The sequence below is a fragment of the Puma concolor genome, chromosome C1 (assembly GCF_028749965.1).
Source record: "Puma concolor isolate L17-30 chromosome C1, mPumCon1.1.hap2, whole genome shotgun sequence".
Lineage (NCBI taxonomy): Eukaryota > Metazoa > Chordata > Mammalia > Carnivora > Felidae > Puma > Puma concolor.
The window spans coordinates 28230610-28254883 of NC_141674.1; positions in this window are offsets into that span (position 1 = coordinate 28230610).

Genomic DNA, 24274 nt, shown 5'->3' on the forward strand with positions numbered 1-24274 from the left:
AGGGACCAGACTTGCTTCTGCTCTTGTTCCTAGGCCGTGTTGTGCACCATCACAGGCCTATGACTGGACGGAGCTCCCTGGGGCCTGTGTGGTGGGGCAGAGGGAACCCTGGGGGGAATCCAAATCTAAGAAGCTAGAGGAGGAAGGCGGCCTCATGGGAAGACAGGATGGATGAGGCCCACCCACGATGTGGAGGACAGTCTGCTTTACTTAAGTCCACAGATTTAGATGTTAATCTCATCCAAAAACATCTTCGCAGAAACATCCAGAATAATGCTTGGATAGCCGTCTGGGCACCCCATGGCCCAGCCAAGTTGGCACACAAAATTAGCCATCGCGGGAACCGATTGCCTCTTGACTGGGGACATACAAGGACACTCAGGAGGCCCCCCTGCATCCTCTTGGCCACTCCTTGATCCATTTCCCACCAAGAACCACAGAGCTCTCTCCGAGCGTGCCACTCCCCTCTGGTCTCTGATCGTGCCACTCCCCTCTGCTCTAGGGATAAATATCGCATTGTAATTATTACTTACAAGGCCCGGCTTGCCTCTGCCTGTTTACCAGTTCTCCTGCTCGTCTGCCTGTGCCTCAGACTTGCTCTCTGCTCTCAGCCCTATTGGCCTTCCGTGTGCTCACTGTGCCTTCTCTCACCTTTGAAGATGCTGGCTCTGACTTTTTGGGAGCATCCCCCCACCCCTTACCCAGAGCTCTTGACTCCCATGTCCCACAGGCTACACTCACTTGTCTCTTCTGCCTCTGGGTCAGGCCTCGGGCTGAGGACACTCAGGTAGGTTAGATGTGGGCCAGGACAAGGCAAAGGGACAGAGTGAGACAGGATGGACAAGACACTGTGAGAGCAAAAAACTATGGGGGTGGGAGGGGAGGGAACATGTCTGATCCCCCAAAACTCTTCCCCCAAAGGGAATCTGATTTGGTCAGATTTAGGATGCTGGGTCCTGTTTACCAGCAGACAGGGAGGCCATGCTGTCACTCAGCTTGTCCTTACGGTGGGCCAGAAGCTGAGCCAAGTGTGTCGGTGTTAAGGGGTGGCATTGCGGGCCTTGAACTCCTCACAACCTCCATTAGCATTTCTCCTCCACAACGGCATGAAATAAAATTTGAAATGAGAACAGTATTCTTTTTTAAAAATTTTTTATTTATTTTTGAGAGAGACAGAGGCAGGCTGCAAGCAGAGAGAGAGGGAGATGCAGAATCCGAAGCAGCCTCTAGGCTCTGAGCTGTCAGCACAGAGCCCAACGCGGGGTTCGAACCTACAAACCGTGAGATCATGACCTGAGCTGAAGTCAATTGCCTAACCGACTGAGCCACCCAGGCGCCCCTGAGAACAGTGTACTTGTAATTCAAAGGCACCTTTAAGACAAGTCCGCCAGCCGCCTCTTCTGATTGGGTTGCCAACCCTAAGCCCATAGAGAATTTTCTGGAACCAAGGCTGCAATCAGGCCTAAGGCCTCCTTCTCTTTTCAAATGATTCTAGAGTTTCCACTGCTCTGGGGTTGGCCACTGTTTTCGTTATCTATCACTGTGTAACAAGTGGCCCTGAAACTTAGTGGCCTCAAATGATCTTACGGTCTCTGTGGGCCATGGACTTGGGAGCGGCTTAGCTGGTGTGGCTCTGGGCCAAGGTCTCTCATGTGGCTGTAATCAGGATGTCTGCTGGGGCTGCAGTGATCCGGAAGCTTGACTGGGGCTCGAGGAGCTGTCTCCCTGGTGCTGTGCTCACATGACTGTGGGTGGGAGGCCACAATTTCTCACCTGCTGTTGGTAGGAGGTCTTAGTTTCTGGCCACGTAAGCGTCTCTGTGTGCTGCTGTGTGTTCTCACGACATGGCAGTTAACTCCTCCCAGAACGAGTACTTTAAGACAGAATGGGCAAGGAGAAGGCCACTGTGCCTTTATGACTTAGTCTCTGGGCCGTGTCACTTTTGCTTTATTCTGTGCATTAGAAGCAAATGGCTAAGCCCAGCCATACTCAAGGGGTGGGGATTTAGGCTCCATCCGATTCCACAGCCACTAATGGGTGATAAGGTTTGGATTTAGGGTTGTGGGCAGGAATTATACCCCAGGCACACCAGACACTGACCCAGCTAATAATAAGGGGCTTTTTGTTGTTGTTGTTATTCCTTGCGTGTGTAACTCAAAGAGGAGGGATAATTAACAGAACAAAATACAGGCATTCCTGGATCCTCCAGTCAAATACCACTAACTACACTAAATCAGAACTTCATTGGGGCGCCTGGGTGAATCAGTCGGTTAAATGTCCGACCTCGGCTCAGGTCATGATCTCACGGTTTGTGAGTTCGAGCCCCACGTCGGGCTCTGTGCTGACAGCTCAGAGCCTGGAGCCTGCTTCGGATTCTGCATCTCCCTCTCTCTCTCTGCCCCTTTCCTGCTCGCGCTCTCTCAAGAATAAATAAATGTTAAAAAAAAAAAAGAACTTCATTTAGAATTCTAATAATGACTAACCTTGCCTGGGTGAGGTGGATGGAGAGAATGAGGGGGGGCAGGCTTCACATGAGAGAGAACACGTTTACATTGGGTTTTGAAGGATGAATAGGAGTTCACGAGGAAGACGATTTGTGAGAAAAGTGGAACAGAGCAGAACAAAAGCAGGTCAGGGAGTCAGAATGAAAGAGGTTCGAATCCTGGCTCAGTTGCTGGTTGTGTGAGCTTCAGCAAGGCAGGTCCACTCTTTCCGTTTTTTGTTTTGTACCTATAAATGAGGGAGAACAAAGCAAATAATGCTCCAGGGTTATTGTAAGGGCTGGTGATAGTGCATGTGAGGTGCGTGGCAGACCACAGGTATGCAATAAATGGTAAGCAAAAATTCGCTTCGAAAGGTCTGAGACCTGAAAGGGCCTGCGGTGTTCAGAGCATGCAGGGGAAATTCTGCAGGCTCAGTGACGTTCATAGGATTTTAGTTGTTTTCTCTCTCTTGCTCCAGCCCAGCCCAGTTCACTGCACTCATTGACTCGACCAGCCAATAATGATTAATTATAAATGGGAGAATCTGGGTCCCAGCCAGGCTCAGTCCTGAGGCTGTACTGGGAGAGCAGGCGAGGGGGCAGGGCCCGTGGAGTCCCCCCTGCCACCGTTTCCAGGTCAGTTCCTTGGGCAGTGGGCTTTAAGCAGATGGAGAGATAGATGAATGTTGTCTGAGGGGTCTTCCTACCGGTTCCCAGTCGCCTGCTCTGCTGCCTCTGGGGACATTAGCATTCTGCAGGCAGCTGTTTAGGTGTAAGATCAATGCATTACATGTGTCGCCGGAAGGACCAGTAAACAAAGGGCGAGGTAGGTAAGTTGGAGGAGAAATTGGCAGGGTCTGCTGGGCGGGTCTGTGCTGACTCAGCATCAGCTTCCCTCCCTGGCTCAATGCAACTCCGTGGTGTGGCCAGGGGGTTGCGGGGAGCGGCCACGACTTGGGCTTTTCATGCTAGCTGGTTCTAGGTCTTGGGGGGGGCACAAAGCAGAAAGAGCCGGAAGTTCTGTTGCTCCGGCTTCATGCTACTCATGCAACTTTTTTGGGTCCTGTCTCATCACTATCTGAAGCCTCCATCGGACTTCCCTGTACTGGGTCTCTGACTGCGGGACAAAGCAGGAAGCTCATCAGAAAGGGGGCTGGAGACCTGAGCTGGGATTGCAGCTCTCCTTGGGTGACCTCAGGTGCATCACTTCACCTCTCTGTGCCTCAGTTTCCTCATCTGTGAAATGGGGGTCCCAGGCTGCCAGGGGTGGGCCAGCTCGGATGGCCTAACGGCTGTGGATGAGCCGTGGCCACTGTGTGGGGACAGGACATCAAAGGGAGGGTGGGAGTCTCCATCCTCCCTAGAATCCTTGGGAGGGTTTAAATCCTCTTTGGTGTGATGGGCCCTTTCCCGTCAGGGCAGGATCTGGAGTCTTTGGCGTCTCCCCGTCAAGCCCTTGTTGCTTCAAGCCCTGTGACCACACAAGTTGTCAAAGTGTGGTCCTCGGGCCGGCAGCACGAGCAGCATCACCAGGGAGGGTGTTAGAAATGGAAGTTCTCGGGCTCCATTCCAGACTTGGTGAATCAAACTCAGGGGGTGGCCCAACCCTCTGGGTGATTCCGATGTCGGGGACATTGGAGGATCAGTGTTCCAAGGCACTATCCCCTCCACAGGGTGCCCCCTCCCACTCACTCCCCCCCCCTCCATCCCAGCTGGAGGCCCCGTGGAGGGAGGGAGGCTGGCAAGACCGACAGGGAGTCTCTGCTACAGAGAGAACCCTGGAGGGGGCGTCTCTCCCCTCTGCCTGTAGCTCAAGACATCCCGGAACCTCACCAGTGGGGCTGATGCCAGGGTATTTGAATAGCTCATTAGCTCTGCTCTGGGCTTCGATCCCTCTTAATTAGTTTTGCAAAAGATATTCATTAAAAAAACCTCATTACAAGTCAAGCACAGGTCCTCGCTAAGTTTGCGGGCGTGGGTATATGGGGGTGCGTCTTTGTCCTTCGAGTGCCTGTGAGCCAGCGGGCTGGTGCACTCAGGTGTCAGTGAACGTGGAGGTGTGGGAGTGTCCGGGCGTGGAGAAGTACCTTTGCCGGGGTGTTGCATCGGTGTGTCGGTGCTCACACATCCATTTCTCCTCCAGGGGTCCCCCGCGAAGCAGATTATTCCTCCCCTCTTTATAAGTCATTATTCCTACTGGGCCCACGTTGCAGGGAAACATGCACACATGTTTCCAAGCCACATCTATCCTGGTTGCTTTGCTTTCTTTGCGCCCCCAGTTCTGGGTTCCAGGCACGACGATGGCCGATGAAAGACCTGTTCCGGCCAGCTGAGCAGCCAGGGGGAGACAACAGTCCAATGTGAGAATTTGAAGAGGCTGCTTCATGCCCTCTTCCACCCGTGTGCTGTGTCCTGATGCCTGAAGCCACAGCCTAGGTGGCTGCTCCTTGGGATTGTAGCCCCTCAGGTTTCCCGCCCCAGAAGGCTCAGCCAGCGACAGGGCTGCCTGTGGGGTTGGGAGAGAAGGCCAGCTTTGGGGTGAGGGACTGGGGCGTGTCCTGAGATGCTTAGGCCGAGTCTGGGGGGCACTCTCCGGCCCCCCTCCCACCCTGTCCCTATTTCCCTACTGCATTCCTTGCTGTGAGCATCCCCATTTGGAGCCAAGTAAATTTATGGCATAATCCTGCATGGAAATGCACGGAAATGCTGCCAATTACCATCAAGCCGAGAGAGCCTGCATCCCTGACGCCCGCCTCGCTCGGTCTGCTGTCTGTCGGCTCTCAGCCTTCCAGAAACCACAGGGAGCTAGAAGCCAGCCAGGACGGCCCAGATTGGCCGAGTGGGGCCATTTGTATAAAACTCTTTATTCCACTCACCTGGCCTTGAAGGTTTGTGGCAGGAGCGGCTCCTTCGCATCAAACCTGAGCAAACCGGGGAGATGTCATTGCCTGAGTCTCAGCAAAGCCGACAGCTGATGGGATTTCTCTAACTGAGATCAGTTCATCAAACTTGGGTAGAGCTGAGCCACTGGAAGACGGGGAGATCTGATATAATCGCGTCTGCTTAAAATGCAAAGGCTCATCGAGATTTTTGGAAGCACTGTAAGGAGAGTCTCAGTGAAGCCAGGAGGAGCGTTTAGCAGGCTCTGAGATGGAGCTGGGAGAGGAAAGCGAGCAAGGACCTGCTCTGGGCGGGGGTGGGGGTGGGAGTGGGGGAGGGCGGCAGGGGAGGGTGGAGCCCCCTGTCTCTGCTTGGCCTCTTGCTGCACCGAGACCAACAAAGGAGTAATGATGCCTACTGTGTGCAGCACACCCAAGACCAGCCTCCCGGGACTGGGGTGGAGGCGTCGTGAGCCACAGCCCTGCTCTTGAAAACCTCATAGTTTAATGGAGGAGGCAGACAGAGAGGAGGCAACCTGGGACCTGTTCCTGAGTAGGGTCTTTTGCCAGAGGCTCAAGGAGCTGATAAGAGAACAAGGCGGGAGACCATCACTGTAAAGCACTCAGGTCCTGGAGTCAGTTGGGGCCGGGTTTGAACTCCTGTCTCACGACCTGTTCACCCGCGGTGTGTCCTTGGGTGTTGCATCCTCTAACCCCTCTGAGCCTCACTCTCTTCATCTGCGGAATGGCTGTAACAATTCCTACTTCTCAGGCAATCGTGAGGATTGCTGAGATCCCGTGTATAAAATGCTTAGCATCGGGCTTGGTGTTGTAGTAAGTGCCCCGCAGTGGAGCTGGCATCCGACTGGGAGGACCTGGGAAGGCTTCTGGGAGGAGGTGGGGACACCAGTGAGGACTTGAGGGATGGGAAGGACTTCAGCTGGTGGAAGGGGCAAGGGAGTGGCCCATATTTGTGAGGAGAGAGATAGCTGGCTCTCTGCTCGCTGCTGTCCCCTGTCCCCCCAGCTCTCCTAGAGACAGGGGGGAGGTCTGGGCCAGGAGTGGTGGGGGCTTGTCTCAGTACAGCAGCTTCCGTATCCCCCCGCCCTCACTGCATCAGGGCCCCCGTCTAGCCCTCCCCTCGCTCATCTTGCTCTCCCTCCCCAGTGAGTATTTAGCAGTCCTCCTGAGATGCGCTTAGCGGGGACCAATTTCCTGCCATCAGTCAGGACTGGTGGCGTTTGTAGGACAGTGTGGAGGCCTGGGAGCGGGGAGGTGGGGGGGAGGAGGGAACACGTGGTGGCTTCCTTCTGGGACGAGTGCTTGGGGCCGCCCTCCCCTGGCTGCCATCTGTCCTTCAGGTCTGTCTGCCCCCCACCCCTCTGGCTGGGGTTCCACTATGGTAAGGATGGAGGAGGAAGAGGAGTCTGGTTTGGGGGGCGGGGGGGGGGAGGGGAGGGAGGTGCCAGGACTGGGCTGGCTTTGGGCCTGCAGCTGGCCACTGCTGACAGCCTCCTCCAGGAAGCTTACCTGGATGCAGTCAGGCCTTCTCTCTGGGTCAGCAGGAGTCATACCTGGGTCTGCACTGCCCCCTCAATTCCCTGTTTCCTTAGCTAGACACAGAGCTACGATTTATTGAACACTATTATATGCCAGGCCCTGGGCCAAGTGCTTGATGTATATTAGCTCATTTAATTCTTTATCAACCTGGGGAGACAGTCATGATCAAAATTACCCCAATTTTTTAAGGAAATGGGTTCTGAGAGGCTGGATCATTGCATAAGGTCTTTTTTCAAATGTCCCCTCCTCAGAGAATCCTTCCCTGACCACCTATTTTATTCGGTTCCTCCCCCACCTCCACCTCTGGGCTTTTCTATTTTATCATTTGATTTTCTCCTTGTTCGTGGCTTGCAGCCCCCACCGCTGGCGAACACCAGCAGAACCTGTCTGCCTCGGTCCCCTGTGTGTCTCCAAGTGGAGAGGAGCACCTACAACTGTGCATTGAGCGATGACTGTTTGTTGACCCATGAAAGAATGGATGAATGAATGAATGAATGAATGAATGCCCCATGGCTAATAACAGCAGAGTCAGGATTCCAACCAAGAACCAGGTGCAAAACACACTCCCTGCTGGCAGCTGCCGCACCAATGCCTCCTGTCACTGTCCAAGCAGCTTGTGGAGGGAGGGGTCATCACCCGGAGTAGACGTCTTGGGTCTGGAGTCCCAGCAGACCACGCTCAGCATGATTGCTGCTCCGGCATGAACGGCATTAAGTCAAAGATGCTAACATTCGGCCCCCAGCCCCTGTTGTAGTTAGAGGATAGAGAAATCAGTTTTGAGTTGCTGGGGCAGAGACAGGTAGCTGGGTGGCTGGGGGAGGAGGGACGACTTTCTTTGCATTTATGGACTGGGCTTCTCACCTCTTCCGGGCCAGAGGAGGCAGACATGGCTGGATCTGCTCTCTAAACGGAGCCCAGCTGGGGTGGCGGGGGGCCCCTGCAGGGCTGGCCGCTGCTCCCTGTGCTCAGACCTGTGTTAGGATTTGGGGCAGTCTATTTGTCTGGGAATGACAGGGACGGGGAGAAGGGCTTGCGGAGATGAGTGGCAGGAGAGATAAGCCTGATGTGTGACTTTCTGATGCTTGGTTGGTTTGAAAATAAGTCCTGGGCCCAGATATAGGATTGACAGGGGGATCAGAGAGGGCCGTTTGCTTTCTGCCTTCTGACTTTGAAAAGGGCCCAAGAGTCAGGAGACTGGGTCCTAATGCTGGAGGGGGGAGGGGCTGTGCCACAGGTCACCTTGGCCAGGCTACAGGGGAAGGTCGGGTGCCCAAGGCCGGTGCGTTCTGGAATCAGCCCCAGGGACTCGAAGTTTCTGGGATTTTGCCTTTGCTCCTGTTGTGGGAAGAAGGCTGAGTGCTTGGAGCTCACAGACACAAGGGCCGTGAAGGCACTGGCCATCTTCTCCGTGCATTTCCAGACCTACTCTCGGCCCTCTTCCCCTGCCTTGTGCTGCAGAGGGCTTCTCAGTGTAGACGTTTCAACAGGCTCCTTTGTCCTTGGGCTGGGTGGCTGGGTCAGTGGACAGTGTTTGGGGGTAGGCTAAACCCTCTATGAGGCCACAGCTCCGGCCACGCGGCCCTGTCCCTACAAGTGTGGCTGCGGTTCCTACACCACCGCTTACTGATTTCCCTACATCCTGCCCCACCTCTGTATACAGCCTCTTCACTAATTTTTATTTGTTTTTTAAAATGTTTATTTATTTTGAGAGAGAGAGAGAGAGAACGCGAGTGCTAGCTGGGGAGGGGCAGAGAGAGAGAGGGAGAGAGAGAGAGTCCCAAGCAGGCTCTGTGCTGTCAGCACAGAGCCTGACACGGGGCTCGAACTCACGAACCATGAGATCATGACCTGGGCTGGAATGAAGAGTCGGACGCTTAACCGACGGAGCCACCCAGGGACCCCTAACTTTTGTTTAATTTAACTGTGACATCTCTTTCCTGCTGGGATCCTGACTGATATATCCTGACCACAAAAAGGATCTTATCTCTCGTTTCAATAGCGTTCGGAAGAAACAGACCCCGGGACACCACCTCTTCTAGCCTCTGACTGCCTTCCAACTTCCTCTGCGGTCATCTCCTCTGGGACCATCTTCCTGGCCATGCTGTGCTTCCAGAACTGGTCAACACCTTTTTCTGTGGTTAGCTCCCTATTGCCGACCAACTGTGAGCTCCCAGATTCATTAGAATTATTCACAGCCTGTTCATCCTGCATCTGTGGGCTCTCCTACACCCACCTCTCACGGCGCTTCTATTTCGACCAAGATGATGTGGCTCTGAAGGGTGTGGACTCCTTCTGTAAACTGGCGGGGGAGAAGTGTGAGGGTGCCAGGCATCTCCTGACAATGCAAAACCAGCACTGGCAGCCGTGCCCTCTTCCAGGATGTGGGGAAGCCATCCAAGATGAGTAGGGTACAACTCGGGACACTGTGGAAGCCACTTCGGCCCTGGAGGAGACCCTGAACCCAGTCTCTTTGTTTGGGATCGCCTGCCCTGGTTCTGCCCACACAGACCCCCATCTCTATGACTCCCTAGAGAGCTGTTCCTGGATGAGGAGGCGAAACTCACCAAGAAGGTGGGTGACCACCTGGCTAACCTCAGGCTGGGCTGGGCGAGTGTCTCAATGAAAGCTTAGTCTCAAGCATGACTAGGAGGCTGGCATCCTTTGAGGGGGGCCCTCTGTATATTCTGGGTGTTTGGGCTTCTGCCCGAGCCTCTCCTCCAGCACTAGGCAGCTTTCATACTCATCCTGGACCCTCTCCCAAGCTGTGGACCAAAGGGAAATCATAAAGCTTTTTGCAAAACAGCCACAACAAAAAGGGGCTCCCATGGATGTTCCCCAAGGTGGCTGTCAGTGTGGGAATAATGGAAAGGTGCTTGTTGTCTGGGTTTCCCAAGGCTCTTTCCTGCCTATGCAAGTTGGGCCAACCTAGGGGCAGAGAGAAAGCTACGCTCCTCGGGATCAAAGGACGTGAGTGGCAGATTCTGCTCTGCCTTCCCCTCCTCGCTTCTCAGGACCTCAGGTTTCTCATCTGTAAAGTGAGTGTGATGATAACTGTGTGGCCAGCAGGTGCCAGTTACTATATTAAGGGCTGTATGTACAGGATATCATTAGTTTTCCTCCGAAGCCCTATGAGGTGGCTTCTCTTAGCATCCCTGTTTGGTAGATGGGAAAACTGAGCCTCAGAGAGGTGAAGTGCCTTGCTCAAGGTCAAAGTCTGAACATGGTAGCCTGCAGTTCAAACCCAGATCTCTGTGTGCTCTTAATCCCAGAGTCCTCTCTGCCCCCCGTGCCCCCCCACCCCCGCCACCTTCTTGGGGAGTTTGAGACCCAGTCCTGCAGCAAGACCTTGGAATTGGCAAAGGGCAGTTTTCATGATGCCTGCTACTCAGCATGGGGACAGGCCTGGGTGGTGGGGCTGACTCTCCTTCCCTTCCCTGTCACTCCCAAGAGAGTTGGGCACAACTCGCTTCTGGAGAATGTCACAGCACCACCCCCCACCCCATTGATGACACTGACGGCCCCAAGTAATCACCTACTTGCATCCACACTGGTGTCCTGCAACTTTTTAGCACCTTCCTACGGTGGCTGTGGACTTGGCCGTGCCATTGACTTTGATCGATGAGACAGTAGCCAACTTGGCGCGAGTGGTAGTTGGAAAAAGTGTTCTCTTGGACCCCTGCCACTGCCAGAAGAGCGACCTAGAGCTAGCCTGCTGGGAGATGAGAAACCATGTGGGGCAGAGCTGGGCCATCTCAGGCAAGGTCTTCCTCGACCAGCCAGTGTCCAATGGGTCAAAGATACGTGAACCAGGTGGGATCAGCCAAGCCCAGACTCATAAGAAATAATAAATGATTTTTTTTTTTTTTTTTTTTTTTTAAGCCACTGGGACCCTGGAGGTTTCTTCCTTTGAGGCGTCTCTTTCTCTACCAAGTTAGGCAACTTCTGGGCTTTCAGGCCTGGGGAGGTGAGGACGGCGGTAGGTGGGTTTCTGTGTATACCCGATGCATGGATAACATTCTTCCGGCTCCTCAGAGCCCTCGTCCCTGGGCTACTCCACATCTTTTCTCTGAGGGTTTCCCCTGGCTCCCCAAGTCCCTAGACAAACACGAATGGGGTTCTCTTTCTGGCTGTTTCATAAGGAGCCGAATGTGCCACAGAAGGCATGAGCCCAAAGCGGTGTGGTCCAGGGCCTTTCCACGGCCATCCCCACCCTACAGTCCCGTTGGAAAAGGGAGAAGGGCACCGAGGCCCTCCGTGTCCTTGGGTATAAAACCAAAGTGGTCCCCAGGTTATTTTCCTTCCCTACCCCAACCAGGGCATTCTCGGTGCTGTGAGCTGCAGGCAGGAACCCAGAACTCACTGCTGGGAGCACTACCTTCTTATCCATGGGGGAACTCTGGGGACAAGCTGTAGGCAGATCATGGCCCTCCGAAACCACTGGATTAGAGGCTTGGAAGGCAGGGGCCATGTCTGATTCATCCCTGTATCCCATGCCGAGCACAGGGTGGTAACGTGCATTTGACTGCCACTAACTCAGCCGGTGTAGCCAATGGCCCCCCAACCAATTTCTCTCTTTGCTCCTCCCTTTCCTCCTTTCTTTTCCAGGCTGCTGCTGTTCCTACAGCTCTCAGCCACTGGCTCTTGTCTCCAAGATAAAGCACTGGAGGCCTCCCCTGTCCTCCAGCTGCTCCCTGGTTCCCTCCTTCAAGAATTCTGTTGGGCTCTTCCGGAGCCCCTGCCCCGCTCGGGACCTTTCCCTGTTGCGCCGCCATTCAGGCTCCAGGGCTCCTTCTTTTGTTCACAGATGGTACCATGTGATCCACACACTTCTGTGCTTTGTTTTGTCCCTTTACACTATTTTTGGAGAGCATGACAGAGAGAGCAAGACAGAGAGAGCTCCTCATTCTTTTTTATTTTTTTGAGATATAATTCACATACCATAATATGCACCCTTTTTTTTTTTTTAATTTTTTTTTTTTCAACGTTTATTTATTTTTGGGACAGAGAGAGACAGAGCATGAACGGGGAAGGGGCAGAGAGAGAGGGAGACACAGAATCGGAAACAGGCTCCAGGCTCCGAGCCATCAGCCCAGAGCCCGACGCGGGGCTCGAACTCACGGACCGCGAGATCGCGACCTGGCTGAAGTCGGACGCTTAACCGACTGCGCCACCCAGGCGCCCCATATGCACCCTTTTAAAGAGTACAATTCAGTGATTTTTAATATAGTCACAACGTTGTGCAACCGTCACCACTGTCTGATTCTGGAACATTCCCATCACCCCAAAGGAAACCCCTTACCCATTAGCAGCCACTCCCTATTCTCTACGCCCGCCCCCCTTCCCCACCCCACCCACCCCCCCGCCCCGCCTCTAACAACCACTCATTTATTTTCTCTTTATGGAAATTGCCTACTCTGGACGTTTGTTACACATGGAACCATATGACATGTAGCCTTTTGTGTCTGGATTCTTTCAAGGCTCATCCATGTTATAGCCTTTGTCAGGACTTAACTCCCTTTCGTTGCTGAATAATATTCCGTAGTCTAGATATACCATATTGTGTTATCCATTCATCTGATGATGGACGTTTGGTTTGTTTCTACTTCTGGCTGTGCTGAATGGTGCTTCTATGAACACATGTATCCAAGCTGTTGTGTGGACACAGGTGTTCTATTCTCCTGGGTATGTCCTTAGGAGTGGAATTGCTCTCTCTCCATCTTCACTTTTTTAATGGCCGCCTAGTATGTCATGGCTGCATATAACCACAATTTATTGAAGCAATCACCAGCTGATTCAGTCTCTCCCTCCTTTTCTTTAGTATTTCAAACAATGATATGAGGAATAATCTTGTATATTCACCAGTTCACACACAACCGTGTGTATCATTTCGTATAATTCCCGGAAGTGTAATTGCTGTGCCGAGGGGCACACGCATTTGCAATTTTGACAGATGTTGCCAAATTGCCTTCCCCCCACTCCAGACTGTGCCAATGGCAATATCTGAGGTGTCGATTCCCTCCCGATCACCAACACAGCGTGCTAGCAGGCTTTTTGATCTTTGCCAATCTGGTCAGTAAGAGGTGGATTAGGGTAGTTTTATTTTGTGTTTTCTTATTAGGGGTGAGGGTAGGCGTCTTTTCAAATGTTTAAGAACTATATTTTCACTGCTGTGAACTATCTTTGTATTCTTTGTCCATTTTTCTGTTGTGCTGTTGGTCTTTTTCTTATTGATTTGTAAGAGCTCTTTATATAAGTAGGAAGTCAACACCCTACCTGTATTCAGCACCAGGTATTACTCCCAGTTTGTTGTTTTCTGACTTTGCTAATAGGTGACTTTTTCCATGAAGAGGGTTTCTATTTTTACATGGCCAATTTATCCGTGTTTTTCTGTTTGGCTTCTGGGTATCTTGTCAAAGGTCTTTCCTACATTAAGATTTAAAAAAAAAAAACTCCCTCGTGGTTTCTTCCAGGCCACTTATTATTTCATTAAAAATGTTTAATCCTCTGGTCCATCTGGAATTTATTTCAGTATAGGTGTGAAGATTCATTTCTAATGGGCCTAATTTAATATTTTGTCAATGGCTTCCCAATTGTCCCAATATTATTGAATAGTTCACCTTTTCCTCAGTGACTTAAATCCTGCCTTCATCACAGACTAAGTGCTCACATGTTTTTGGATTTACCTTTGTGATTTTTTAATTCTGTTCCATTGGTGTGGTTGTCCACTCAGGAGCCGCTATCACATTAATCTAATTATTGCAGCTCTAGAATGAGTTTAAGTAACTGGTTGGGCTACTAGCTTCCCCTCATTATGCTTCTTTTCAGTGTTCCTGGTTATTTTGCATGCTCAATCTTCCAAATGAACTTCAGGGTCGCCTCATTTCATTAAAAATTACCAATGGTATTTTCATGGAAACATACACATATTACACATTAACTGAGGGAGAACTGGTACAGCTTTATGATGTCAGTCCTTCCTATCCAAGAACATGGTATGCCTTTCCATTTGTTCAAGTCCTCTTTTGGGTTCTTCAGTGGCATGTTAGGGTTTTCTTTATCGTTTTTTTTGCACACTTCTGAACATTTTATCTTTTTCATTGTAATTGTAAATATCATATGTTCTTCCATTATATGCCCTAATTGGTTGCCATTTTTAAGAGAGAAGGCCATTGATATGTGTGTATCAATTTTGTAGCTGGCCACATTATTGAATTTCTTTATTGTTGGTCATAGTTTGCCAGTTGATTCTCTTTGGTATATCAGGCATATATTCATGTCTTCTGCAAATAATGATTATTTTGCCTACCGTTTTCTAATTTCATATAGTTAAGTAGTTTCTGTTATTGAATTGCATCAGCTTGTACCAAGAGAACAAAGTCAGGTAATAATGAAGATACTGGGTGTCCTGACCTTCTTCCTGACTTTAATGGGCATGCTTTTAAAATTTCCTCATTTAGGGTTAAGATGGATATATTTTTATCATGTTGAGAGGTATCTATTTGTTCTTATTTCCCTAAGAATTAAAAAAAAATTTTTTTTAATGTTTTATTTAGTTTTGAGACAGGGAGAGACAGAGCATGAACAGGGGAGGGTCAGAGAGAGGGAGACACAGAATCCGAAACAGGCTCCAGGCTCTGAGCTGTCAGCACAGAGCCCGACGCGGGGCTTGAACTCACGGACTGCGAGATCATGACCGGAGCTGAAGTCGGCCGCTTAACTGACTGAGCCACCCAGGCGCCCCTCCCTAAGAATTTTTTAAAAATTAAGAATGGTTGCTGATTTATGCAGGTAATTTATGCTTGGAGTCCCCAATGTTGTAAGTTATGTTATTAGATGTCCTGACACCTACCACCTAGCATTACTTAAACCCTACTCGATCTGATCACTATATGTTATTCTTTTTCTGATGTATTGTTCTGCTGGATTCTGTATGCTATTGTTTTATTTAGAATTGTTGCAGGGAAATTCAGAAGTGAGACTGGCCGTTGTTTTTCTCCTCTTTGAGTGGATATTGGTATGACTGCTAGAGCTATACTCACTTCACAAGAAACAAAAAAACAAAACTAGAAACGTTTTTTCTTTTTCTATGCCCTGGATTAGGGAGAAATCGATCCCTCATCCATCCATTAAAGATCTGGTTGAATTCGAGGGGGCCCACCTCAGCCTCCTGCTGGCCCCTGGGAAGAGGGTCTTGGGGACACAGATGATTCTATACCTCTCTAGATGGTCCAGCAGAACAAGTTCGGTGGGGCTGACCAATGGTTCAGAGGTGCAGACTCTGGGTCCCCAGGGTGACACCCTCCCTCCTACCCTCCCGGATCTCTGTGCCGGGCACCCTTGTATGATTGATTGGGTAGGTGTGTGGATCCTGAGGAAAGGCTTAGAAAAGAAGAGCACTTCTTCAGTAACAAACTACTTCTTCAGCATAGATAGGTGCCGTAGGCTTTCCTGAAGGGTTAAGGCTTTGCTGGGTCTGTTGAAACAAAAGGGTCACTTGATTTTTTTTTTTTTTAATTTTTTTAAAGGTTTATTTATTTTTGACAGAGAGAGAGAGAGAGACAGAGCATGAGTGGGGGAGGGGCAGAGAGAGAGAGGGAGAGAGAATCTGAAACAGGCTCCAGGCTCCGAGCTGTCAGCACAGGGCCCAACGCGGGGCTCGAACTCCCAGACCGTGAGATCATGACCTGAGCGAAGTCGGGTGCTCAACCAACTGAGCCACCCAGGCACCCCAAAGGATCACTTGATTTAAATTTTTTTTTTTTTTTTTTTTTTTTAACATTTATTTATTTTTGGGACAGAGAGAGACAGAGCATGAACGGGGGAGGGGCAGAGAGAGAGGGAGACACAGAATCGGAAACAGGCTCCGGGCTCTGAGCCATCAGCCCAGAGCCCGACGCGGGGCTCGAACTCACGGACCGCGAGATCGTGACCTGGCTGAAGTCGGACGCTTAACCGACTGCGCCACCCAGGCGCCCCAGGATCACTTGATTTAAAGTACCATTGGGGCGCCTGCGTGGCTCAGTTGGTTGAGTGTTTGACTCTTGATCTCAGCTCAGGTCTTGATCTCGGGTTCTGGCCCTGTGCTGGGTGTGGAGCCTACCTTAAATAAGTAAGTAAGTAAGTAAGTAAGTAAATAAATAAATAAATAAATAAATAAAACACTGTTTCTATACAGTGTGAAAGTAATGATTTTTTAAAAATTGATATACTGGGAATCAGCGTGGAAGTTTTAGGAATGCAAAAGAGGTCATCTTGCAAATAGGGAGTGGTTAGGTAGGGTTTCCTTGCCCATCTGGCCCCGCCCCTTTCCTGGTGACCTCAGGCTTGGTGAAGAGACTTGGGTTTGCTTAGTTATGCTGGTTCCATAGAAGCAAAACTGAGTCATAACCCACGAGAAATGCTGACAGGACCTCTATCAGGATAAGGGCGTGTAGGTCCTTTTGAAATAAAGATAAACCTTTCTAAGTGGAAAAAAAGGAAAAAGCAAAGCCGGGTGGGCGGACGTAACCTGGCAGAAAAAGGGCTGGCTTTGGAAGGGAGAAGATCTTCCAGCGGGGCTTGGGGGGTGTGGTGGCTGCTGAGGTTGGGCTGGCTCCAGGCAGCCCTCCTCATCTCTCCCTGCTCTCAGGGCCTGCCAGAGAGGAGCATCTCTAGGCCGTGTGTGTGTGTGTGTGTGTGTGTGTGTGTGTGTGTGTGTGAGGCTGGGTAGCTGGGCTATCCACACCCATCCTCCACGGTGGCGGTCAGTCTGCTCTTTCTGTCTCTGGGTCTCCAGTGGTCCTGGTGCTTCTGCCAGTCCCTGTCACCTCTCCTGCTTCAGCGCTTTGTGACCGGTGACCAGCAGTGGTTGGGCAGTGTTTGCTTATTTCTGTGCGCCCGCCAAGGACGCTTCTTGCCGACACTCCATAAACACTACTTTATAAGCGGCAGGTCCTTCTCCCCCCTCCCGCTCCCACCCCTTCAGGCCTGCTGGCACGTTTAATTTCCAGCCCTGGTATTTCTCCCCAGCCCGTGACAACCTCAGGTGGAAGCAATTTCACCGTCTTGTAACTCACCGGGTCATTATAATTAGTATCCGGGCACCCGGGGCGAGGGCGGAAGGAAGGAAAGAAGGGTTGATCCAGCCAGGCGGAGAGCAGCCGCTGGGGGCTGGAGTGCCCCTTCCTCCCGCTTCAGCTTGGAACTCAGATTTTCTCAGAGATCTGATTCTGCCTCCCCTCCCTCTGTGTGTGTAGGGTGAGGTGGGGTGGGGAGTTACGGAATGCTAAGCCCGGCCCTGGGTTCACACAGAGGAGAGGCACCTGACCTGAGGGAGGGACCCAAGAGCCCACATCTGAGGTCAGGGTGGGGTGAGGGCCCCGGAGGGAGAGGAGGGACCATACCTTACCCAACCCTTTGTCCCAAGGGCCTGGCATCCCAGCATGCCGCCCTTCCCTGCCTCTTACCCTGCAGTCTCAGAGCCAGAGCTCATCAGAGCTGGTGGCCCACCTGGGCACCACCCCAGGCACAGCCAGGAGTGCATGTGACTCCAAGAGAAGTAGCTAGGTCGGGGAACAGGACCTAGCAGGAAGCAAAATTTCTCATCTGTTTGGTGAGGGCTTTTTGGTTGCGAACAATGCAAACAGACTTAAGCAAGAAAGGGAGTTTATGATCGGGGTGTTGGGCCATCTCAGAGTTAACCAGAGGAGAACTAGCAGCTTTGGGAAGTCAGGACCAAGGTAGCCCAGAGGATCCTGGAAGTTGGAAGAGGTGGGTTTTCTCCCCAGGGAGCAGTTCGTGTGTTCATCAGCTCATGCAGCTAATGTGACTCAAGTCCACAGCTTTCCATCTCTGTGTTTCCAAGTTAAAAATCCCAAGTTCCTCAAAGGGGCTCATTCATTCACTTATTCATTTGTTTGTTGGTTCACTTGTTCAGTAAATATTTATTGAGCCCCCGCCCCCCACGCCCCAGCCCCGAGTGGTAGGCAGAATTCCAGCAGGGATCACACAAAACAAAAGTGCTTCTTTTGCATCTTCCATTATGGTGGGGACAGAATCTGGATGGCTCAGTGTGGGTTAGGTATCCACCCTGAGCCAGTCAGCTGTGGCCAGGAGGCCACCCCAAATGAGTTCTACTATAATGACCGAATAGCCCTTTAAGACACACATCAGCTCTCGGTTGACATTGCAGAAAGCAGGCAGTGGGCGTAAAAGACGCAAGGCTTCATGGAGCTTATTCTTAATCTAGGCAACAAGCCTTTGCTCTAGGCAGACTGGGCACTTTCTTTTTTTTTTATTTTTTTATTTTTAAATTTTTTTTTTTTAACGTTTATTTATTTTTTGGGGACAGAGAGAGACAGAGCATGAACGGGGGAGGGGCAGAGAGAGAGGGAGACACAGAATCGGAAACAGGCTCCAGGCTCCGAGCCATCAGCCCAGAGCCCGACGCGGGGCTCGAACTCACGGACCGCGAGATCGTGACCTGGCTGAAGTCGGACGCTTAACCGACTGCGCCACCCAGGCGCCCCTGGACTGGGCACTTTCAAGGAACATTCTATCCATGATGCATCTACCAGGCTCTTCCACTTTCAAGTGGGAGGGGCAGGGGCCTGGAGAAGGGAGACCACAGGTACAGCTTTCTCTGTGCACCAGACCTGACTCAGCCGGCAGCTCTGGGTGAAGGTTGGATCTCTCTGCCTTGTGCTTTCCGTCCCTGCCCTGGCTGGAAGCTTCCATGGACAGGGATCAGCCTTGCTCTTTCTGGTGTCTTTCTGGTGTCTGGTGTCTCCCGGGAGCCAGCCCGGGGTTCAGGGCAGTCTTGGTGAGGGCTGTGACGTGTCTGCACCCCCCACCCCTCATCTTTGAGCACCCGGCATCCCTTAGGGACTGAGTCTGTCCTGTTCACTACTGCTCCCTCCATTTCACACCCAGGTAGAAAGCTCACAAGCCCCCCGCAAACCCTCTGGATTCCCCAGCCTGAGCCCTGGGGAGACCTGGCTTAGCTGTGTTTGGTCTCAGCAAAAAGTGCCAGGGACTCCCCAGGATGTTCCCAAATCAATCACTTGGGGCTTCCCACTTTAGGCCTCCCAATTCGTCAGGTCCTGGGTGACCACCCCTCCCTGGCTGGAGCCCTGTAAGGGGACCGCTTATAATAATACCATTATTCTCCTTAGCCGGGGGCAGGCTGAGCCCTCAGTGAAGCGGGCTTGCCATTAGAACCCTGCAGAAACAAAGTAATAGCCTGCACAGAAAGCCATTTGTAATGTTGCTATAATTCCCATGATTCATTAAACAGGAATGGGAAATGATAACGTTTCCCCTGGAAAAAAACTCCTCTTGGAGTCACATGCTGAGTTCACTTGGCTCAACTATTTTATTGACTAAGCATCTTGTTGTGCCGATGTGAGGAACGCTCGGGCCTGGCGCCATTTAGTTTTACAGCAGCTGAAATGGAAGCAGGGGAGGGGGTCCCGCCAGGCCGGGACTTGACCTTGGAAATAGAGCCGCTGCCCTCACTCGGGTGGCCCAGTCTGGCATCTCCTGCAGGCCTGGGGCCCTCTGGAGTCCAGGGTCTATTGAATGATCCTGTCTCCAGGACCGGGAGGGGAGCAGTGTGGAAGGGCCTGTTCTGTCTGCTGAACCCCGAGGTGGCATTGCCCAGAATTGCCTGCAGCAGGACCCTTCCCCAGCCCTCTGGACACAGGTGATCTGTGACTCCCGGGTGCTTGCCCATCGCCCGGCTTCCATTATATGGTCTTAGACCCTCACCACTCAGCTCCCCAAATGGGAACCTGGGTGTCATCCTTGATGCCCCCCTCCCATCAGCCACGAGCCAGCTGTCAGTGCCCCGTCCCTCCTCCCCCCCAAACCAGGAGTCTCTGGCAGAGAGACCTCCTCTCTCTCCTCTGCCACTGACAGAGTACAGACCTCACCATCTCCTGCCCGCCCAGCCATGCCCTGACTGGCTACCTATCTGTGTCCCTGCCTCCAGCCTCCCCCTCCCCAGCGAATCCTCTATAGTGACGCCAGCTGATTGTTCCAAGAAGTAATTCTGACTGTATTTTGCTTGGAACCTCGGCTGGTCCCCATTGCCCACGCGATCAATCCAGATCAATCCTTGCGTGGCACCCAGGGCCCTTTCCGTGCTGGCTGTAATCCAGTCTACCTTCTCAGCTCTACCTCCAGCCCCTTTCCACCATGCATTCCAGGCTGTACCAGACCTCAGGGTCACTCAGGGTCTCCAGGGATTACACAGGGTGTCCCTGTGAGTTCACGCCTTTTCTAGGCTGTTCCCTTAGCCCTAGATGCCCTTGCTCTTCCTCCCTGGGGAAATCCTGATTTCCTCTTGCAACAAGCCGCTCCTGTGCTCCTCCCCGGTGCTCCAGCTTGAGGCTCAGCCCCAGGCCTTGGAGGCCTCCCCTCCCCTTTCTCTCATACCCTGTATTCTTGTATCTGATCTGTCACCAAATCCTGTTGCCTCCATCTTCAAAACACAGCAAGAATCTGACTACTTCCCACCACCCCCATCCCCAGCGGGCTTGTTTGGACTATTGTCGTAGCTTCATCACGGGTCTCCCTGCCTCTCTGTCCCTTTCCTCCTTCCCGGGACCTTCTGAGCATGCTCCCTCAACCTGAAATGGGGTCACAGTGCTGGCAGTAAGCTGGGGGGATGTGGCTCAGACTCTGTTGCAGATTAGGTATGCGGACTTTGGCATTTCTTCTCCGGGCACTCGGACCCTGAGCTGTGGGTTGTCCATTCTCTCCCCACCCCCTCACCCCCACCCCCCATCATCCCGTATCATTGATTCCACCCCCCTCATCTCTGGGCCCTTCTGGCTGACCTTCCGCTGTCACCTGTCCCCAGCAGTTTTCCCCGTCTCCTGTCTCTGCTCACTCGTCTGTCTCTGCCTTCACAGCTGCCAGCATGAGCTTTCTAAACTCCTGTCGCTGCGTTTTTCACTCTGCACCTGTATTAGCAGGTGTTGATGTTACCTGCTGTCTAGTTAGTATCATGTATATGTCGACTGAGCTCAGGAGGGTGGGATCCGGGGACCCTCCCCAGACACTCAGTAGGTGCTCAGTAAATGTTGGTTGAACCGAGCTGACTGCCAGGTTGATCCAGTCCCTCCCCTGCTCCACAACCTTCACTGGCTCCCCAGGGTCTTCAGTGGAGAGCCTGATGTAAAGGCCCAGCATGACCTGCCCCTGCTGACCTCCAGCTTCGGGTTCCAGAAACTTCACCGCACCCCCACCCCCCACCCCCAGGCCTCCATCTGATCATGCAGGAGCCTTGAGGAGCTTTGTGTGTCCCTCCCTTTCCTTGACCCTGGCAGGGCTACAGACTCCAAGCTGCCAGAGGACAGGCTAGAAGGCAGTGTGTGAAGCAGGCTGCGTGTAGGGGAGCAGGGAGCGGAAGCTACTGCAGTGAACTACTGAGAGCTCATGACCTCTCAGCATTTATGCCCAAATGCCCAGAAAACTCAGTGCCTGTTGACTCCCAGCGGGATCTGGCTGAAGAAATGCAGCCTAGGCCGTGGGCTCTGCCCATGCAGACCTCCTTGTTAGCTATGGACCCCTTCGACCTTCTCCTTGTGAAATCTAGCTCCTCCTCCAGAGTCTGGTTCTGATGTTACCTCCTCCATGAAGCCTGCCGGGATTCCCTCAGCTGGCAGGACACTTTGTCTACTCTGTGTTGTCACAACCTTTGGAACTTTCTAGTATTTGTGTTTCTTTTGAAAAAAAAAAAAAAAACAAACCAAACCAACAAAAAAACAATGAACACTTACTATGTTCCAGGTCCCATATACTTTAGAAATTAATATTTTGTTACTGTTTAACAATTTGACATATATGCAGAAAAGTACATAAAATAGAAATGTAAAACATAACAAGTAATTATAAAGCAACATCCATGTAAATACTGTCCATGTCAAGAAATAGAATTTATTTCATTGATGAGGAAACACGGGACCAGAGAGGCTGAGTGATTGTCCTCCAGTCCTACAGTCAATAAGTGGGAAAACTAGAATTTGAACTCGAGACCATCTGACCCAGGTTTCCATCATTCCAAAGAGGCCTCACCTATGACTGGGGTTGTCAGATTTAGCAAATGAAGATATAGAATTCCCAGCTTGTTGTGCATTTCAGATAAAGAATGCATACGTTTTAGTATAAGCGTGTCCCAAATATTGTCTGAGACAAATATTGTCTGAGACATACTTATACTGCAAAGTTATTTGTGATTTATCTGAAATTCAAATTGAATACAGGGCGTTGTGTTTTATTTGACAACCCCCATCTCTTGAGCTTTCTTATGTGATGGTCATTGCGTGTGTGGCTTTCTTTTCTTTTGAGGATGCTCTTCCGTGCAGGGTAGACCTTTGCCTTGTTCCCCATATACACCCTGGGCCAGATTCAGAGGGTGCTTGGTAAGTGCCGCTTGTATGGAGTGGGGCTGTTTCTGCTGAACTTGGCTCTGCCTCCTTCCTGGGCAGACTTTGGACGTTTGGATGTTTTAGAGAAAGGAGAGGAGAGCAGCTGGGTCCCCCTCTTTTCCCACCCACCCAGCACCCCGCTCCAGCTGCTGAGAACTGAGACCCTGGCTGCCTGCTCCTGAGACCCAAGCCCACCCTGAGAGGACCGGCTGGGGTGGCAGAGCCTGGAATCCTTGACCTGGAGCACCTCAGGAGCAGGGAGAGGAAAAGTGTGTTGTTCCCCTTTTACAGATGAGGAACTGAGGTCCAGCAAGGCTAAGTAACTGCCAGAGGTAACACAGCAGGTTTGTTTGCGTTTATTTGTGTTCTAAAGGGATTTGCGTAGCTTGGTGGAAGTGGGGTTTAGAGCACACGCTTCTGAGTCCGGTTCTGTCCCATTCCCTCCCCAGCCCCGGGACTGTGGATCCCAGCCTACAGGTCCCCTTCCTGGGGAGGGGGCGAGTCTTACGCATCAGAGGGTGGCGGGGGGGGGGGGGCGGGTGCAGAGATGGAGGTCCCCCTCACAGACATAGGTGGGGAGGGTCTGGGGACCCATGGGGCTCACCTCAGCCACAGACACTCCTGGACAGGGGCCATCCTGTCCCTCTGTGGCTTCAGAGAGGACCACGTCGGCCAGGATAAGCCAGGGGCTCTCCGTGTTTCAGGGAAGACTCCAGGCTCAGGCTGCCATTGTTTCATTGCCATTACACCTCATTAGCCGAAAGAATAAGCCATTCGTCAGCCACTGCTTACAGTGACAGTCAAGTCCTTGTCTCTTGGCTTTCCAGCTCTGCCGGAGCTGAAGACCCTAGGAGCTTATCTCTGCCCCTCCCACCCCCTACCCCCCCACCCCCCACCAGGCACAGGGCTCCAGCCCCAGTGTCCAACCCAGTCTCAGCTCCAATGTCAATGCAGGCCAGCTGCATCCTGATGCTCGTCTGCCCCAGCCCCTCTCCAGCCTCTGGGGTCCGAAGGCACCATGATCTCCGGCTATAGCATCCTAAGGACCCTGGGCTCAGGCTTTGCCCTCTCTGGGTTCCTCTGATGGCACTCTGAGCCCGCACACAGCGGCCACGCCTACAGCGGGAGAGTCCTGGGCCGTCCCCGGGAGGGCTGACCTGGGAACACCGAGACTGCGCCCGGTTGTCAGATTCACAACCTCCTCTGGGGGCTGAGGGCCTGGTCCGGGCATCCTTCTGCTGTGAGGGCCCACCCTCCTCCACAGCAATCTGCCGTTCGATATTGCTCTGGATAGCAAGTGCCTCGATGCTGTGTGCGTGTACATATGTGTAAACCTAAATATGTACATGGACACGTACATCTGCATGGGTGTGCCCACGTGTGCCCCTGCACCTCCCTGCTCAGAGCACAGCTGGGCTTGTGTCTGCTCCTGGGCCCTGGCTCTAGAGTGTGCCCAGGGGCGCCTGGGTGGCTCAGTCGGTTAAGCATCTGACTCAGGTCATGGTCTTGCCACTCAGAGGTTCGAGCCCCGCATCGGGCTCTGTGCTGATGGCTCGGAGCCTGGAGCCTGCTTTGGATTCTGTGTCTCCCTCTCTCTCTGCCCCTCCCCTGCTTGCACTCTCTCTCTCTCTCTCTCTCTCTCAAAAATAAATGAACATTTAAAAAAAAAAATTAGAGTGTGCCCAGAGGAGAGACCTGGGATGGGAGGGGACTCATCATGTCACATGTGTGAGGGTGGGGCAGAGGGAAGACGGCAGCCCCGTGGAGAGCTGGTCAGTGGTCACCAGCTCTGGGTATGGAGGACAGTATTGTCTACCCAGCCCTGGGTCAGGGGTCCAGAAGCAGGGCGGGTCCTGTGGCCTCCCACCCTGGCTGTCTCTGGTAACCAGAAGCCGTGAAATGAGGTGTTTCAGTTCCCTGAGCCAGAAATGGACAAACCA